This window comes from Capra hircus, chromosome 2, assembly GCF_001704415.2.
Source record: "Capra hircus breed San Clemente chromosome 2, ASM170441v1, whole genome shotgun sequence".
Classification (NCBI taxonomy): Eukaryota; Metazoa; Chordata; class Mammalia; order Artiodactyla; family Bovidae; genus Capra; species Capra hircus.
The window spans coordinates 9,421,161-9,435,768 of record NC_030809.1 but is presented as its reverse complement, the minus strand read 5'-3'; positions in this window follow the sequence as shown (position 1 = coordinate 9,435,768).

Sequence of the window (14,608 nt, the reverse complement as noted above, 5' to 3'; positions counted from 1 at the left end):
ATTTCTCCTACATGCTCCTCTCCCCTTTATTTAAATCCTATCCAAACCTCAAGGCCCACCAAGGTTTTACTTCCTCCATTCGATCTTCCCCACCACTAACTTCTCCCCTCTGTCTTCACATTGGTAACGTGTGTATAAAGTACCACATGTTTACATAAAGTTCCACATGTTGACCACTCTGATGAAACCATATTCACTTATCTCAGTTCTAATTTTCCAAGTAAACTGTAAAGTTCCAAAAGTCAGGGCCCATATCATATACTTCCTTGGTATCCCAACATGGCCATCCATGATAGTCACCAGTGCTTATTTACAAACACAAATTATCAAGTTGTACCCTCCCTGAGTTTCTGTTTTGTTAGGTCTCCAGTGAGACCCAGGAGTCTTCAGGTATAGTCAGCCCTTGACTGTAGTTAGAGATCACTGCTCACAGCACATGACACAGGAGTCACTCAACTTGACTATGAACATCTGGGTATAAACTACAATACATGGAGTTATTTTTATCACACGATGACCTAATTGGTGGGCACTCCCACTGCCAAATGTATACCTCAGGGCACAGGTTTGGAGGCAGAGAATCTGGCTTACCTTTGCTGGCTTCAGTTTGGTATGTATGGAATTCAAATCTCTCCACCTTATGATCTCTTTGTAATTACAATTATAGAGATTGGGTTGATTGAATTGATGGAATTGTAGCTGATTAGAAACATTCCCATCTTCATTTCCCATTCTGTTCAATCAGTTACAATCTATAGTATTTGTCTGTGAAGTAATATTTAGGGGCAAGAGGACTTTGGTATGTGAAAAAAAAAAAGAAACTCCAGGAACAACTGCAAAATTGGTAAAATGTATCTTCCTCCTCAGTCCTCACCCCATATACTAAATCCAACTCAAGTGTTAAATGATGAAGGATTAAGCTGTGATCCCCTCCTGGGGTACTAGTATTTCAGAGGGAATCCTCTGGAAGTAAGAGGAGGAGATTATCTTAATGATCCCTAAACTTACTTGACAGGCAAACTGCCAGAGCCCAAGATTTGGGTGAGCATTTTCTTAGAAGATGACCCCCTGGGCGCACCTCTGCTTCTTCCTGAATTCTACAATTTTCCATAAAGTAAACAGTGATCATAGAAGTTTACAATCGTTGTTTCCAGAGCTGAAAACAGTTTAAATGTGGACATGTTGGTCTGCTGTGGATGGTGTTAGAAGAAGCATCTGAGTCAGAGTCCCATTACTGTTTTGTCAAAACAGTATCTTCTGGATTTTTCACATTCTTACACTATTAAATTCAAAAGAGAAAACCCTTGAAGTCTTCTTTCATTCATCCAACAAATATTTATTGTTTGCCTGTTATGTCCCAAGGACTGTCCTATTTTCTAGAGATACAACAATGAACAGATAAAATTCATGGAGGTTGTTGTTCAGTTGCCAAGTTGTGTCTCACTCTTTGCGACTCCGTGGCCTGCAGCATGCCAAGCTCCTCTGTCCTCCACTATCTCCTGGAGTTTGCTCAAATTCATGAACAGGGTTTGTGAAGGGCAACACATAAACTAAGTAAATAATCATGTTATACATTAAATGATGAATGCCGTGGAGAACAAAATAAGCAGAGAATGAAAATAAGCAGAGAAATGTTGGGGGAAATGTTAAATTTTAAACTGAATGGACAAGGAAGTTCTGACAGGGTATCACTGGAGTAAAGACCTAAAGGAAGTGAGGAAGCAAGCCATGTTCTGCTGCTGCTGCTAAGTCGTTTCAGTTGTGTCTGACTCTGTGCGACCCCAGAAACGGCAGCCCACCAGGCTCCCCTGTCCCTGGGATTCTCCAGGCTAGAACACTGGGGTGGGTTGCCATTTCCTTCTCCAGTGCATAAAGTGAAAAGTGAAAATGAAGACACTCAGTCATATCCGACTCTTAGTGACTCCATGGACTACAGCCTACCAGGCTCCTCCATTCCTGGGATTCTCTAGGCAAGAGTACTGGAGTGGGTTGCCATTGCCTTCTCCAAGCCATGTACATATCTGCAAAAAGAAAATTCCCAATAACTGGTTTAATACCTCTCAGATTATAGGTTAAGAGTTAGGTCTTGCAAATTCTAATCAAACACTAAATGCACAATAACTTCCCCCTTGAAAGTTATTCAGTCCTCAACTGTGAAGTCTTCTAAGGCTTAGCTGAAGATTTTCTACTGAAAAGCAAAAAAAAAAAAATTTATGAAAGCTTAACAGTACTACCGTAATCACTTAAAGGCATAGAAGATCATCCTAAAACCAAACAAACCAACAAAGTTTCTTGTAATTTTCAGCTGAGAGATCCCATTTATATTAATTAATTACTTAAAAAACATTATTCACATAAACAATTAGACATTGAAATTAAATGAATTGCTTGTTTTTAAAAGATGAAAAATAGTTCCTCATTTGGTTCTCTGAACAAATTGTGATATGTGCAAAACTAGCATTATGTTCAGTATACACATTAGGATGCTAAGGTCCAGAGAAACTGGGTGCCTTGTCATAGGTCCCACAGTGTAAAACTCAGGTCTTTTGACTCTAAATCCCATGTTTCTTCCCTCTATCATAGTTGCCATTTCAGTTCTCAAATTAGGAAAACAGCTACAGCATAGTACTTACTTACAGAATTTAAGCAACCTCTAGATGCCCTGTGAAACCACATCTGTCATATAAAAAAGAGAAATAACAACAGTATATTGGCAAAGCTAGTTGTGAAGTTAAACTTAAAGCCCAAAGGACAGACAGCTGGCATCAGTTCCTAAGGCCTAAGTTTAAATCACAGCAGAAACATTATACCTTTCTACACTGGGCTCTGGTACAAGGAATGCTTTCCACCTAGGGGAGAGTGGATGCTAGAAGCAGCACAATGTTCCATTAAGTACTAAAATTGATCAAGACCCAGTTCAGGCAAAAAGAGATAGATAAAGAAGTGGTTATATTACTGGAATTTGGTTCTTTCCCCTTATATCCAAAACCACCCAATCAGGACCCTTGTCACTTATTGCTCACATCTATGTGAAAGTCTACTGTCAGTTTCTCCCCTTTCCCTGACCTTTTCCCCAAACTTTTACTTCCCAAATTTTACTGTTTTGCATAAAGTACTTTAGTGATGCCAAAATAGAGTTCATTAAGAAAATAAGGTTCAGTTTAGCATTCAAGATATTACCTATAACACAACTTACTAAAATTGACACAAGATGAAGTAGAAAATGCAAATTGCCCTATATCTCTTAGAGAAATCAAATTTGTTAATAAATATATTTCTTAAAGAAAGCTCTAGACCCAGATGGTTTCACTGGAAAATTCTATCAAACATTTAAGGAAGAAGTAAGATCAATCTTCCACAAATTATTTTATTTATTTATTATTTTTTTAAATTTTAAAATCACAAATTCTTTTAGAAAATAGATAAGGAAGGAATATCTCCAGCTCATTCAACCTTAGATAGTCCATCTGATCTTTGACATTCCTGCCGTAATTACCAAAATCTAGAGACAGAAACTATGCATGTTTCCTAATTTTCTTCCAAACAGCATGCTACATGCTCTTGCTGACAGTTCCCCTTCCTTGAAATTCCTTCCTTGGAATTCCCTCCCCACTCTCTTTGCCTATTCAAGTACTTTGGATGGATAAAAGTGAGTTTTCTTAGGTGATCTGAAACTTAGCTCTATTCTTTTTTCTTTTTCCTTTTTTTCTTTTTTCGGTCTGTTCTTTTGTCACTTGCCTCTAAAGACAAGTATAACCTTGAGAAATGAGCACAGGAAAAAAAAAAATCCGTGTTAGTACTATACATAAATGTTAAGCCCAGCGTAGTGTACACAAAAGAAAAGTCAAGGGCTTTTCTTTCTTTTTTCTCTTTGTTTTGTTTTCAAGGGCTTTTCTGATTCAACAAAGTAAAGTGTTCCCACTCACCAGTGAAATGCAATAGAGAACTATGCAAAAGGCAGAAAAAATGAGAATTTTTATTTTTTAAAGAACAGCAGCAGAATAACAGTGAGAATCTTGTGTCACTCAGCTTTCCAGCAAACATTTACCGAGAGCTACTATGAGCCAAGATTATACCAGGAATTGTGTATATACTTGGTGGTCCCTTCTTTCACGGAACATACAGTCTAGAAGAAGAGACAGATAATAATTAGGTGACAAGAATTATAAATTGTGATTAACTTTTCGGAATGTAAAGGACAGCTCTCCTTTTTGGGGGGCCCTCAACAAGTGAGGATCTTAGTTTCCCAACCAGGGATTGAACCAGGGCCCCGGCAATGAAAGCACTGAGTCCTAATTGCCAGACCACCAAGGAATTCCCAGAACAAACACTGAAAGAAAGACTAATTAATGGTGGGAACTTTTTCTGATGATGATGGTCAGGAAAGGTCACTCTGAGGAAGGTAAGTTTCTTGCAGGATGAGAAGGCACCAGCCACTTGGGTGAGGGCCATTGCAGGCAGAGAGAAGAGGCTGTAATAGTTCTGAAACCAGAAAATTGTTTTCTTAGCAGCTGAACAGAAGGTCAGTGTGGCTGGTGGGTTGGACAGGTAGTTGAGGCCAGATCATGATGGATCTTCTTGGTTTTGGAAATATATATTTTTTAATTCTAAATATAGTGGAGCCTGTGGAGGATGATAAGTTAATGAAGAGAGTTGAGAAGACACCAGATCGATAATATTTCAAAAGACATTATTTACTCCCATATTCAACTGGCATTTATGGAGTATCTCTGTACCAGGTATTCTTCTCAGCACTTTAACATCTCATTCAGTTCTCACCATAGACTTGTCCGTGTGTGTGTGTGTGTGTGCGCGCGCGAGCATGCGCGCGCACAGGTGCTAAATTGCTTCAGTTGTATCCAACTTTTTGTGAACCTCGGGCTGTAGCCTGCCAGGCTCCTCTGACCATGGGATTTTCCAGGCAAAAATGCTGGAGTGTGTTGCCATTTCCTTCTTCAGGGGATCTTCCCGACCCAGGGATCGAACTGGTATCTCCTCTGTCTTCTGCACTGCAGGTGGGCTCTTTACCACCGAGTCACTGGGGAGGCCCTAATAGACCTGTGAGTGAGGTATGGTATCATGATCACTTTCTTACTGAGTAAGAAACTGATGCTCAGAGAGATTCAGTGACTTGCCCAAGATTATATCAATATTAGACCAAAGCGGTGATTTGAAATTTAGTCTCATCTATTATTCAAGGTCTCTCTGTTCATCCCACCAGATTATCTAACAGTTACTCAGGCCAAATATCCACAGTATCTTTGACTCCTCTCTGTTTCTCATATATCCCTCCCCTCTTATAGTCATCAGCAAATCCTGGTACGTTTACCTCGAAAATCTAGCGACTTGTCAGCATCTCTGCTGCTGCTGTCCTGATCTGAGACACCATTATTTTTCGCCTGCTGCTGGGGCTGCTAAGTCGCATCAGTCGTGTCTGACTCTGTGCGACCCCATAGACAGCAGCCCACCAGACTCCTCTGTCCCTGGGATTCTCCAGGCAAGAACACTCGAGCGGGTTGCCATTTCCTTCTCCAATGCATGGAAGTGAAAAGTGAAAGTGAAGTCACTCAGTCGTGTCCGATTCTTTGAGACCCCATGGACTGCAGCCCACCAGGCTCCTCCGTCCGTGGGATTTTCCAGGCAAGAGTACTGGAGTGGGGTGCCATCGCCTTCTCCGTGTTTTTCGCCTAGATTCCTGCAATTGTCTCCGAACTGTTCTCCCCACTTCTGCCCTTGCTCTCCTATCTTCTTTTTTTTCTGCACAGCAGCCAGAATAAACTTTTGAAAACATAAGTCATATCATAAAACATAAATCATTCCTCCAGTGACTTCCCATGCCACTCAAATAAAAGTCTTTAATGACTTCCAAGGCCCTACAATTCTGCCCCCTGCATTCCCGCTTCCCTGGCCTAGCTCCTAAATCTCTCCCTAGCTCACTCTATTCAGCTACACTAGTCTCCTTCAACAAGGAAACTCTTGTCTCAAGACCTTTACATTTGCTGGTCTTTCTGCCAGGAATTCTCCTCTCTCTAATGTTTGTAAAGTGTCCTCCATTTTTTTATGTCTTAGCTTAGGGGGCCCTTTCTGATCACCCTTTGTAAAATGGATAACTCTACCCAAACAATAAGCCTCATCTCCCTTAACCCTGCTGTCTGATTCTCCATAACCCTGAGCACCATGAGGCAGACTGTAGGTTTACTTATTTCTTGTTTGCTTCCCCCCGCCCTTCAAAATATAAGTTCCTTGAGGACAGGGATTTTATTCTCTATTCTTAGAACACAGATTTCAGCTCCTAGAACACTGCTTGGCTCAATGAATAGAGGCAGATGACTAAAGAACAGAGCCTATTTGATCAATGACTAAATGAACAGAAAGACAAAATCATTATCCTGAGGATGGGAAAGTACTTTGTAAACTAGGAAGTCATGCAGAGGTCTATTTCTTCCAGTTGATTCTTTGGTTTCGAAGCCTTAAGAACAGCTTCTGGACTTCCCTAGTGGCTCAGTGGTAAAGAATTCACCTGCCAATGCAGGAGACACAGATTCAATTCCTGGTCCAGGAAGATTCCACATTCCTCTGGGCAACTAAGCCCGTGCACCACAACTACCAATTCAGCGAGCCTAGAGTCAACGTTTTGCAACAAGAGGAGCCACAGGGGTGAGAAAGCCGGCCCTGCAACAAAGAGGAGCCCCCGCTAGTCTCAACTAGAGAAAGCTCGAGTGCAGCAACGAAGACCCCGCACAACTTAAAAAAAACCCCGAAACCCAACAACTTCTGAAAGCCTTAACTAAATTGAGTGGATCAAATGATCTTGGTTTATGCAGTGCTGACTACCAGTTGGCAGGCTACCAGTGATATAACTGGGTAGGTCCAGGAGCCCAGTCTTGCCCCCACTGCCTTCTCTGGTTCACTTCAAAGCTTAGTGAGTACCTTCCTCTTTTCTTTGTTTCTTTTTAAAAATATTATATGACATATTTATTTAACATGTATATTACACATATGTCACTCTTTTCTTTTAAGACACACTTACATGCTTTGGCTTTTTTGAGTTTTTTATTCTGGGCAATGGGAGTGATAGTTGGTCCCTATCTGTGGTTGGGGTTCTATACAGGGAAAGTCATTCAATTAAATCAAGCAGTATTGAATCCTTAATTGACACAAATGAGACAGACAGACAGCTGGAGGAGTGGGGGAGGGACAAGGAGCAGGTGCTCTGCATAATGGAGAAAGAAGAGGGGCAGAATATAAATTCAGCTCACTTGTGAGTCTAGGTTTTGTGCCACAAGATAGGTAAGTTTTGCCACAGCTTACTTTACATACAGCAGAAAGGATCTGGTGGTGTCTTGGCCAAGGATAAGGCAACCGATTCCAAATGCTTGTGCCCTTCTGGCTGCCCTGATGGCCAAGTCTGCCTCTTTTCAGGTATGGTCGTTTATGAAAATCACTCTTGGTGGAGCCCAGGTTTTTTTTTTTTGTTTTTTTTTTCCAGATAGCTTTATCACGTAATGTTTGAATGAAAGAAACCACTTTTTAAATTCCATTTCTCAAACAAAGGGATTCTTAACACATGAGTTAGGAAAGTGAGGGAAAGGATGCTTCCAAATCATCAAATGCCAGATATAGGGGCATTCCTGCCGAGGAGGCATGTCCCTTGACAACTCTGGAATTTCCCTGAGAATGTTGGGGGTAATTTTTCCTCTTAGCCCCATCCTGATCTGAGCTTTGACTCCTCAGCTCAGACAATTCTTCTCTGTATCCATGGGAATTGCTCCCATAATTAGCAGTGTCTCCTGCCTGGAACACAGACAAGTAAATGTTCAAACCTGGCAGCTGATCCTGGGAAGGAGAGCTGATTAAATCTTTCCTGTTGAGAGGCACCTCTCTGATTTGAATGTGACACCTACATCCTCCACCTCAGGTTTGACTGAGAGAAGCAATTTCACCCATGCCTTCATAACTGGAGATCCTGATATTTAAAGATATTTAATCTTAAAAAGAGCCCACTAGTTTCCCAGTGATTTAGTAAAAAGCACGGGCTTCTCCCCCACCCCCTTTCCTGGCCCCTTCTCCACTAAACACCACCCTGGATTTGGTATGATGAAAGCTCCTGCTGCACAGGTCTCATCAAATGCTAGGGAGCCTTGAGGGATAAGGAGTTCAGAACACCACTAAGTACATGTAAGTATTAACTGCAGTGGAAGAGTGAAAGAGCAGGCAAACTCTTTAAAAGTTTTGGTAAGATAGGCTGGAACCATCAAGCTCCAAAATGAACACTCTCAGTGATATTCTGTTCCAGAAAAGCTTTCTATGGGAGAGGTATATTCTTATCTGGATGTAGCTAGGATTATGTACGACCATTCAAATGCATGCAGGAGAAACAATATCCATTTTCTTCTGACATCAAGGCAACCCTTTAAGTTTATCCAAATTTATTTCAGTTAGTGCAATAAAAAAGCCAGGTTGGAGAATTATGTCTAAACAAAAACAAAAGCCATTGTATGCTTAAAGTTTCCCACTGAAAGCCTGCTTTTAAAGCAGTTTGCTTCTCCACAGTTCCAGTCACCTCACAGTATTTGCATTCAGGCAGGTTGGCTGTAAACAAAGCAAGTTTGCTTCACAGGCAATAGCCCTAAACATACTCTCTCAGGACAAAAGTTTTTCTTCGCAGTGTTTTCTACACGGCTCTGGTGAAGGGCCATTCACTTACCTCCAACCTCTTTCTCCTGGGAGACAAAGGCACCTTTGGGCAGCAGTGACATGGGAGAGTTAGAATCAGATTTGTTATCGCCATTGCAGCCTTCAATTTCAGTAAGAGGCTAAATCTGTCTATTCCAACTACAGGAAGGCAGTCTTTATAACCCCTGGAGCACTTGGCCAATTATGCACCTGCAAATATACCATACAGGACATTTCAGGTTCCTAAGCACTTTGAAAACTGATACTTGAACAGTCTCAAGGGATCCTATCACCCACCTCGAATAATAGCTGCTTTGGAATCTGTTGTTGGCACTAGAAAAAGAAAGAGTCCTCTGAAGTCATTCTAAAGCCATTTTTATTGTGCATTTTCAAACAAAGAACCTCACCAAAAGAACTTCTGTTACAAAATCAGGGTAGAAAGTCAAACTCATCTCATCTAAGAGTCAATTACCCTGGCAATTTTGTGAAGGGATGGGAAATGAGTGCTAGGGGAAAGGGTTGTGGGGAGGGGGTGGGATTGGCTTTTAAAATCCCCTGGGTGAGAAGGGTGTTCCCACTGACTCTAAGCTCTAACAATTACAACAGAAGGGCCTCTGTGACTTTCTGCCTATAAACTTTTTATGATTATTAACTGGGGAAATCTAGAATACGTGGAATTTTAACAATCGGCTTTCAGCCTCCATTTGCTTCTTTCTGAGAAATTTGTTTTTGCACAGAGTGTCATAACCTAAAGCTCGGAACTTACGTTGACTACCTTATATTCCTTGCTGAAACCCACCTTCTTACATATCTTACTTCCAGTAAAGAGGCAGATGCCCTACATGCTGTTTATCTCGGGAAAGAAATACATGTGGGAAAAGAAGCAATTTTCTTCTTGCAATTAAATTGTCATGACCACCTGTTGTGGGATTATCCTGCCATCTGCTGTTCAAAAGAGAAACAACAGCAGAGAAACAGGTTGGACGAGCTAAAATGTTCCTCAGTTGATAAAGGGTTTCAGTACATTTTAAAATCTTCCTTTTCTAAAAGAGTATCGCTCTCTATTACTATTGTGAGGTAGAGCTAATGGCTGATGGAATATCCCCAAAATGGGAGACAACGGGCACTGTTGTTTCTAGCTGTAGACCCTTCTTTACCTTGACCTAATCATTTCACTCCTAGAAACCTCTTCCAAAGCATGAATCTGAAATTCAGAAAAGGCCATGTGTGCAAAGATGTTTATCATAATGATCATTTTATATTGAAAAAAAGTTACAGAAGCAACTCAAAAGTCCAGCAGCTAGCAAATGGTTAGGATCATCTACTTGGTGGATTATTCTGAAGCTATTGTAATTATTTACATGAAAAATTCGTGACATGATGGTGTGCTTAAAGTGCAACATAGAAATTAAACAGATTAAAAGAGCAGATTAAGGACTTCCCTGTTGTTCTAGTTGTTAAGAATCCTCCTGCCCACGCAGGGGACACAGGTTCGATCCCCGGTCCAAGAAGATCCCACATGCCGCGGGGCAGCTAACTCCCTGCACCACAACTAGTGAGCCCTCCTTCTAGAGCCCACACAATGCAACTGTCGTGGCAGCCCAAGGGCAACTAGGAAAAGTATTTCCAGACACAGTATTTCAGGGAGGAGTGAGTTTATTAAGAATAAAGAGCAGAGATAATGAGAGTGCTGCAAGCTCAGCGGGCTGACCTCCTGACAGACCAAGAGAGTCCACAGGACACTGTTAGAACAGTGGGCGGGCTCAAGGGAGACCCGACACTTTTGTGGGCTAGTAGCCAATTCTTTGGAGAAGGCAATGGCACCCCACTCCAGTACTCTTGCCTGGAAAATCCATGGACGGAGGAGCCTGGTAGGCTGCAGTCCATGGGGTTGCTAAGAGTCGGACACGACTGAGCGGCTTCACTTTCACTTTTCTCTTTTATGCATTGGAGAAGGAAATGGCAGCCCACTCCAGTGTTCTTGCCTGGAGAATCCCAGAGACGGGGGAGCCTGATGGGCTGCCGTCTATGGGGTTGCACAGAGTCGGACACGACTGAAGTGACTTAGCAGCAGCAGCAGCCAATTCTTACAGCCTCAAGACAAAGAAAATTCCTGCTGGAAGGGTGGCACTAGGTGATTAGTTAGGACACTACAGGGTGAGTACACCCAGGGTGGGCATTTTTGCCTAATATGGGGTCAGAATACTCTGGTGGTGGCTCAGCTGGTAAAGAATCTGCCTGTCATGCAGGAGACCTGGGTTCAATCTCTGGGTCGGGAAGGACCCCTGGAGGAGGGCATGGCAACCTACTCCAGCATTCTTGCCTGGAGAATCCAATGGACAGAGGAGCCTGGTGGGCTACAGTCTGTGGGGTCACAAAGAGTCAGACAAGTCTGAGCAACTAATGCTTTCACTATTCGTGGGGTCAGGAAGCTGGCTGGTAAAGATCAGGGGGCTTTTGGCAACAGTTACAATGGGGCCCAGTCAGTTCCAGAGGTGATCTTGGTTCTGGGCTCCACTTTCGTGGCCTTGGTGCAAGGCCTCGCACCTGTGACCTTGGCATGGAATTACTGAAGCCCAGAGCTTGTGCTCTACAACAGAAGCCACCGCAACGAGAAGCCCACACAGGTAGAGAGCAGCCCTTGCTCACTGAAGCTAGAGAAAGCCCACATGCAGCAACAAAGACCCAGAGGAGCCACAAAGAGATAAATAAATGGCAAAGTTCCTTAAGCTCTTTGGCCGCTCTAATTATTTCCCATCTGACCATCTTGTGTAGTCTCTCTTCCCTCGCAGTGTTCCTTATACTACTGCCACCCAGAGTGATCATTCTAAAATGCAAGGTTGGGATTTCCCTGGCAATCCAGTGGTTAAGACTCTGCGCTTCCATTATAGGGGGCATGGGTTTGATCCCTGGTTGGAGAACTAAGATTCCGCATGCTGCATGGCACGGTCAAAAGAAAAGAAAAAAAAAAAAAAAAAAAAGGAAGGTTGATGAAGCCATTTCCCAGCTCAGAATCTTTCAAAGGCTCCCAGTGCCTTATAGAATTAAGTTCAAACTCCAGGCTATTTCACCTGTTTGTGATTTTGCTCATGCTGTTCCCACTGCCAGGGATGCTTTTTCCCACTATCTGCCTGAGAACTCCCCATCTTTTGGGACTCAGTTCAGGCATCAGCTCCTCTTTACACTTTTCCTGACACCTGGCCCTTCGACAGAACTGGCCACAGCCTCCTTTGTACCAGTGGCTCCCCTCCCCACCATACTATAATAGCATCACTCATCACAGAGTCAGGTAATTTTCTGTTTCCTCATCTGACTCCCTCCCTGGATTTAAGGCTCCTTGTTTATGAATCTTGAATCAAGGGGTAGATCCCGGACTTCCCTGGTGATGCAGTGTTTGAGAATCCGCCTGCCAGTGCAGAGGAGGCAGTTTTGATCCCTGGTCTGGGAGGATTCCACATGCCGCTTGGCATCTAAGGCCATGTGCCACAACTACTGCAGCCTGTGGCCCAGCTCTTGTGTTCTACAAGAGAAGCCGCTACAGTGAGAAACCCACGCACTGCAGCTAGATTAGCCCCCGCTCGCTGCATCAGAAAAAGCCCTCGTGCAGCAACAAAGACCCAGTGCAGCCAAAATAAATAAGCAAAATGACAAATTTAAAAAGCTGTATATCCCAGCACCTAGTACTGTGTCTTGTTTATACTAGTAAGTTCTATAAATGCTTGCTCAATAAGGAATTCACCTAAAACGTTTTGTTTATTTATTTATTTTGGCCCTACCGCTCAGCTTGCGGGATCTTGGTTCCCCAACCAGGGATGTACCTGTGCCATGGCAGTGAGAATACTATCCACTCGGTCACCAGGGAATTCCCACATCTAACACTTTAATTTCCATAAGGCTTTCATTATAATGTGGCATTTGATTCTGATAAGCGGCAAAGCAAGGACTTGACCCCAGGTTTTCTAAAAGGAAGAAAAAAACTCAAACCCTGTAGTAGATACTATGTTTGCTCTCCCCAAATCCTCTCAGGTCTTTTACCAGTTCCTCCCCTCCTCTTTTAGGTGCTGTTTGCTTTTGTTTCCGATAACCAGTACCTGCCGCTCTTCCCAGGAGGATGGTCCTCAGGCTACTAGAATGGCTTTGATTCTTTCCTCTTCCCTTTGCGATTGTGTTAAGTCACCTCAGTTGAGTCAGACTCTGCAACCCTGTGGACTGTAGCCCACCGCTCCTCCATCCATGGGATTCTCCAGGCAAAAATACTAGAGTGGGTTGCTGTTCCCTACTCCAGAGGCTCTTCCTGACCCAGGGATGGAACACACATCTCTTTTGTTCCCTGAATTAGCAGGCGGGTTCTTTACCACTAGCAGCGCCTAGGACGTCCTCTCTCTTCCCTAGCCTCTAGCAAATGACTAACTGGAGGTGGGAATTTGCAAACTGTTGACTGTCTCCAGTAGACTTTATACTCTTGAGTTCCCTAAGGGATTAAGCTACCCTTTCTGGGACTGCCTGAAACCTCCTTTTTGCTTGGCTTCTTTCTCCTCTTTGCCTTGCTTCCCCTTGGCCCTTTCTGGCTTCTTAGAGGACTTCCTTAATTAATCTCCTATCTAAGATTGTTGTCTCAGACTCTGCTTCTAAGATTCCCAAAGCATCCAACTGAGCATTTCCTTAGTTCCTATTATATGTCGGAACCTGTTAAGTGCTCTTACAAAAGCTAGTTTATTTATACCTCATCAACTCTCTGTGAATGGCGTATATAATTTTTTTTTTTTTACACCTGAATAAACAGGCTGAGAAAGCCAAGGTAATTTATCCAAGGTTAGAGCCATCGGAAGAGTCAGAAGTTGAACCTAGTTATTTTTACTCCAAAGATGTGTCCTTTTCACTAAATCTTGATGCCTCTTGTGACTCTAAATTCAATGTTTTTCTCTTTGTGAGGACGGCATCATAGGCTGACTGAGTTTAGTGGGAACTCTTTTATTTTGGACATTTATCTGCACATTTGGTGGGTTCATTTGCCAGTTTGTATAACTTTTAGTAATGTCAGATAAATAGTAAGAGCAGGTAAGAGACGAAAAGCGCTTCATCAAAATAGGCTTGCTCTTTTCTCTCCTACAGGAGGCTCCTAGAATAACTATGTATCATTCAAATAACTTGTGATCTTTTTCCAGTTTCCTAACTCTCTGGGCCTCAATTTTATCATCTTTAAAATGGGGAAATAAGATAATAAGAATACCCACCTTACTTGATAGGTTAGTGAAAAACACTTAGAACTGACACAAAGTATGCGTTCAATAAATGTTGGTTACTGTTGTTGTTATTAAAACTGCTACTTAATATTAAACATGTTATTTTCCAAAAGGCTGTGTATAAATCCTTTTGGTCACATGTACATTACAGTGTAGAGACTCAGGATGGACAAAACGCTAGCAATGAGTCACTTACAGAAGCCCTGTGTGTACTAAGAAAGAGCTTGTTCCTCAGATATTAATATTGTTATCAATATTTCCAAGTAGGTAGATTGTTGTTGTTTAGTTGCTAAGTCACGTCTGACTCTTTGCGACCCCGTGGACTGCAGCACGCCAGGCTTTCCTGTCGTTCACTATCTCCTAGAATTTGCTCAAACTCATGTCCATTGAATTGGTGATGCCATCCAACCATCTCATCCTCGTCGCCCCCTTCTCCTGTCCTCAATCTTTCCTAGCATCACAGTAGATAAAAAGTATTATTGAGTTGTTCACAGTCCATAGAAGTTAATTCCTAGTCCCTCTTGTGGTGACTCCTAGAATTACTAGTATCACAGGTAAATCACAGACATAGGATCACATTCGCAGGAGTTGTCAGACACAGAAAGACCACTTTAGTTCAGAGGTTACAAAGCTAGAGTTTGAGACCCCCATATGTCAGAGAAGGTCTAATGAATATTTTTCAAAATTTC